The sequence below is a fragment of the Mercurialis annua genome, linkage group LG2, assembly GCF_937616625.2.
Source record: "Mercurialis annua linkage group LG2, ddMerAnnu1.2, whole genome shotgun sequence".
In the NCBI taxonomy this organism is placed as follows: domain Eukaryota; kingdom Viridiplantae; phylum Streptophyta; class Magnoliopsida; order Malpighiales; family Euphorbiaceae; genus Mercurialis; species Mercurialis annua.
Window position 1 is genome coordinate 11,131,010 of NC_065571.1, and position 5,930 is coordinate 11,136,939.

Genomic DNA, 5,930 nt, shown 5'->3' on the forward strand with positions numbered 1-5,930 from the left:
CTAGCACTTACTAATTTTAGATGTTTCAAAATGATTATAATTTGATTATAGACACTTACAATAGCATTTACAATTTGATTATAGACACTTACTAATTTTAGATGTTCAAAATAATTGCTACAATTTGATTATAGACATTTACTTTCCTCTTTTATCCTTAATTACTACAAGAAATTCTGTTTTTGGCAATAATTACTTTTACAGCTAATTTCTTTTTGCTACTAAAAAACATTAATTTGCAGTATTAATTTTGAAAATTGCTCCATTAGTTAAGTAATAGCAGCATTTTACAACAAATTTTGTTACCAATTACTTAAGGCAACGTTTTATTAGCAGCACACTACTAGAAAACAGAGAATTACCGACGAATTTTTTTTGATTTAACGACGGATTTTAGCCTTTTACCAACGGAAAACTTAATTTACCAACGGATTTCAGCCTTTAGCGACGGAAAAATCCGTTGCTAAAATGCAGTTTTCTAGAACATGCCACAATTTTTTTTTTGTTACTATATGTTAATAGTAATAATTTTAGCACTATTAGCAGTAAAAATATTTACTGTTAATTCTAGTATTTCGTGTAGTGAATATTAATGAATAGAATTTATTGATTAATGTGTATAATAAATAAGTGTATTTGAATATTTTGTATTTTCATTTTAAAAATTATACTATTTTATTAAATAAAATTTTTCAAGGCATTTAATGTTTTTTTTGTTGCATAGAGTACATTAGTGTTTTCTTATATATAAATATAAATTATAATTCAATAATCAAGAAACATAATGAATCTTATAAAAAAATGTGTTCATATGTAATTTTTTTTAATAGGTGTGAGAATAAAAATAAAACAAATAAAATGGGACGGAGAGAGTATTAACTTTGAATTATGATATATGTGGAGAGTCACAAAGTAATTTTTTTTTTGTTTTTATTTTGGGGTAATGTCAAAAAAAATCACGAGTTTTACACTCTCTCATTTTAATCACACAGTTTAAATTTTCTCAATTTCATGCACGAACTACCACTATTTTTTAGATTCATGTACGGTGCTGAGGTGGCACTCATTCATTGGTGTAAAATGACCTTCAACTCAGCGAATTACACCAATGGAGCCGTGACACCTCAGCATCGTGCATGAATTTGAGAAAAAGTCATAGTTCGTGCATGAAAATAAGAAAATTTAAACTATGTGATTAAAATAAAAAAACGTGTAAAGTTGTTTTTGACATTAACCCTTTTATTTTTTCTGAAATAATTTGGTTGTAGTATTTGAAGTATACACCTCAGATGCATTTTAACGCCTCGTATATATTTCGAGAAGGAAACCTTATTGCTGCTGATATTTTTTTAAAAAATATGGCGTGGTTAGCTCTATTCTTTTTTGTGGGATTCGGTTTCAGGTTTTAATTTAAAAAATTTCTTATAATAATTTTAAAAGTAGAATCATAGTATTTTAGAGTTCCCCACTTATACTTTGATTTTAGGGTTAATTACATATAAAATCACCACCTTTACACGAATTTTCAAAAATAACACGACCTTTAAAACGTGTCAATTCAGGGCATCACCTTTCATTTCTTTTCAAAAACAACATGGGCACATTTTTTGATAAAATTTTGCTGACTTGGACACCCGATGAGAGTGCCACGTGTCACGCCACGTCAGCAAAAATGCCACTAAAAATGTGCCCGTGTTATTTTTGAAAAAAAATAAAAGGTGGTGCCCTGAATTGCCACGTTTTAAAAGTCGTGTTATTTTTACAATTTCGTGTAAAGGTGGTGATTTTATATGTAATTAACCCTTGATTTTATAAGTTTTTAAATTTATTTAATTTTAGTTTACGTCTTTAAAAGTATGATGCCAACAGTGTTAGCCTAGTTGAGTTGAGATATGTGGATGTGTAAACTGATTTTTAGTTTCCAATTTTTATCAAACACAAGAAATTAATCGGAATAGAATAAAAAAATTATTTCAATAAGACTAGACATCTTTTATTACTAATTATATACTATACACATATTAATATAACTCTATTAGTTAATAAATGCTTTCTAAAAGTAAAATATAGAGTCGTATGGCTAAATTTGGAAATAAAGATTAAAATCACATTCATAAAAAAAAAAGATTATAATTACATCGAATTTCTAAATGGACAACTATTTATAGACAAATAAAATTAGTTAAACGGACAATTAAAAAAAGACGGAGGGAGTAATTTTATTTTATTTTTTGTCCAAAGAACACAAAGTTTTTCAATCATTTAATAAATGGAAAAGATAAGAAGTCTATAATACATTGCATTCGAAGTCACACACATCACATCCGAAGCTGACTTCAGAGTCAGTCAAGTCTTCGCCACCATTGCCAATATGCAATATAACAACAAGTGCAACACCACCATGACAATCAGAATGCATCCATGGAAATCTTAATCATTCTCCTCTTCTCATTCTCTCTAACCTCAGCAAAAGCCATTGACACAATATCTCCAACTCAGTCTATTAGAGATGGTGGTCACACCATAGTTTCAGCTGATGGCTCCTTTGAATTTGGATTTTTCAGCATCAATTCTAATAGATATTTGGGTGTATGGTTCAAAAAGATTTCTGAGGAAACTGTTGTCTGGGTTGCCAACAGAGAAATTCCGCTTTCGAATTCATCTGGATTACTTCAATTTGATGACAGGGGAAGTCTTGTTCTTCTGAATCACGAAAACTTGACCATATGGTCTGCAAATACATCAAGAGCTGTGCAGAATCCTATTGCACAGCTTCTGGATTCTGGAAATTTTGTTATTAGAGACGAAAACGACGTCGACCCGGAAAATTACTTGTGGCAAAGTTTTCGTCATCCTGACAAAACATTTATGCCTGGAATGAAAATCGGAAGACTGGCTGGAGGCGTTGAAGTTTATCCAACTTCATGGAAGAGCATAGATGATCCTTCTGAAGGTGACTATTCATTTCAGCCAGATTCCTCAGGTTTACAGATGGTTCTTGTAAAGAATTCAGTGATCAAGTCTAGATCAGGACCATGGAATGGCATTAGCCAGAGTGGTTTGCCTTTCTCGAAATCAAATTCAATTTATAACTATACAATGGTTATCAGTGGCAATGAGAGTTATTATACTTTTGACCTTGTTAACAAATCAGTTTTTTCAAGAATTGTTTTGAATGAGAAGGGTTTCAATAATCGGTATGCGTGGATAGATCGAACCCAGCAATGGCAGCAGATCTCATCTGCACCAGCAGATAATTGTGACATGTATGATCTATGTGGTGCTCATGGCAGTTGCAACATTAGCAATGTACCTGTTTGTTCGTGTTTGAATAGATTTGTGCCGAAATCAGAAATTTATTGGAATGAATCAGATTGGTCCGGCGGATGTGTTCGACAGACGCCGCTAGATTGCCAGAGAGGAGATGGGTTCATAAAGTACTCAAATGTTAAATTGCCTGATATGCTAAATTATTCAACCAATTCAAGCTTGACCATAAAGGAATGTGAGATGTTCTGCTTGAAAAATTGTTCCTGTATGGCCTACGCCAGTTCGAATATCGTAACCGGAAGAGGATGCTACTTTTGGTTTGGAGACCTTATTGATATCAAACAATTTAACGAAGATGGCGGGCAAGATCTTTTCATCAAGATTGCGTTTTCTGAATTAGGTAATCACACAATCAAGACTGGAAAATTTAACTATATCATTGAAAATTTTATTTTCACTTGATTGACTGACTCCTAGAGTTTCTACTTTCAGATGAGAGTTCGAATTCAAAAAAACGTAGGGTGCTCGTAGCAACCCTAGTATCAACAGCATGAACTTTTCTGCTTATTCTGTGTATATGCTTGTTCATAAGGAATAAAAGGAGAAACAAAAAGAAAAATGCACAAGATAAGTTGGAAAACAATGCAGATGAAAGCTACTCCATTGACAACCATGAGGAGGATCTAGAGCTACCTCATTTTGACTTCATCGCAGTGGCTCGAGCTACCAATAACTTCTCATTAGATGGTATGCTCGGAGAGGGCGGCTTCGGACCTGTCTACAAGGTAACTTAACTAGGCATGATCTAATGATGCGGAAAAATGATCTTGAACAGGCTATAACTTTTTATTGGATCTTAATTTCAGGATCATATATGAGTTAAGGCATTTTTCGGATTGTTAAAGATCTAATTCATCAATTAATGATTTCTTTTAAACGTTTTGGATTCAGAATTTTTTCTATTGTTCTTAGGCATATTGCTCAGACTAGCTTAATTTATACTATTTAGTTAATTTCAGCATTTAATACAATTATAGGCATTTCTGTAAAGAAAGAAACTCTACTTGGGAACATCATTCTCATCTTTCATCTAAAACTTTATTTTCCATATTTTTCCAGGGCATGCTAAGAGATGGACAAACAGTTGCTGTGAAGAGCCTGTCCAAGGAATCTAGACAAGGGCTTCATGAATTCATGAATGAACTTAAATGCATTGCTAAACTTCAGCATCGGAACCTAGTCAAGCTACTCGGATACTGCACTTATCTAGATGAAAGAATGCTGATCTATGAATACATGCCTAATAAAAGCTTGGACTTCTATTTATTTGGTTAGAATAAATATACAGATATTTTATGGAAGTTCTACAAAGTTTATAAACTACCAAATTAATTCCGTCCCTTCTTTTTACTTGCGGTTATATTCTATTAGTAGTATTAATCTTTGTAGGTAATTTTAACAGATGATAAACGAGGCAAGCTTCTAGACTGGAATGTGAGGTTCTCTATTATCATCGGTATATCGAGGGGACTTCTCTATCTTCATCAAGACTCTAGACAGAAAATTATTCATAGAGACCTCAAATTAAGTAATATCCTACTTGACAAAGAGATGAATCCGAAAATCTCGGATTTTGGTATGGCTAGAATTTTTGGGGGTAATGAAACTGCTGCAAACACAAAACGAGTAGTTGGAACATAGTAAGTCGCTATTACTTTCTCTTTTAAACAAAAAAAAATGCAAAAAACGTTACACTGACTCATTTGATTGAACTGTACAGCGGGTATATGTCACCAGAGTATGCTATTGATGGTCTATTCTCAACGAAATCCGATGTATTTAGCTTTGGGGTTCTGGTGTTGGAGATAATCAGTGGACAGAGAAACAGAGGATTTACTCATTCAGACCACGAACTTAACCTTCTTGGACACGTAAGCTTTATACGGGTATTTAATGCTTCATTTTTATATATTTAGTCTACTATTCTTGAAAGTTAAGAATGTGGTAAATAATTTGGCAGGCATGGAAGCTGTTCAAAGAAGGAAGACAGCTCGAGCTTATCGATGAATTAGTAACGGAAACTTGCAATCTATCAGAAGTGTTAAGAGCAATGCATGTTGGTCTATTATGTGTACAACATAATCCAGAAGATAGACCAAACATGTCCTCGGTGGTTCTAATGTTGAGTAGTGAAGGTCCATTGCTTGAGCCTAAAGAACCCGGATTTTTCACAGAAAGGTCCATTGTTTGAAGGAGAATCAATTTTCCTAAATGTTGGTATTGAATAGCTTTTGTAAAATTGTGTAACAATTATCCTAAATGTTGGATCTTATAGAATTTCTACACTTTTTTGAGACAAATTTTTGCATTGTTTCACATAGGCATTTTAACATATAGTTTAAGTGCAACGTTAAATCAAAGACTTGCCTTTCATTTAAATCGCCCAACACCAACTTCAAACCGATCTCGAATAGCTTTTGTTACCAATCATTGAAACACAAATGTGAGGTTTTATCCTGGAGACTAACCAGCTATTCTTCCGTTTCGCCCTCGGACGAACCATCTGGTTGCGGCGGAAATGAATGAAGGCGGCGGCAGAAATTTCAAAATATATTTTATCGAAATAATTTTTTATAAATTTATTTTCTATTAAGTCATAT

General features: G+C 32.9%; 1 pseudogene; it reads left to right on the forward strand.

The window, feature by feature from the left end:
• Positions 1 to 2,316: 2,316 nt before the first annotated feature.
• Positions 2,317 to 5,630, forward strand: LOC126669282 (G-type lectin S-receptor-like serine/threonine-protein kinase At4g27290; annotated as a pseudogene).
• Positions 5,631 to 5,930: the final 300 nt, after the last annotated feature.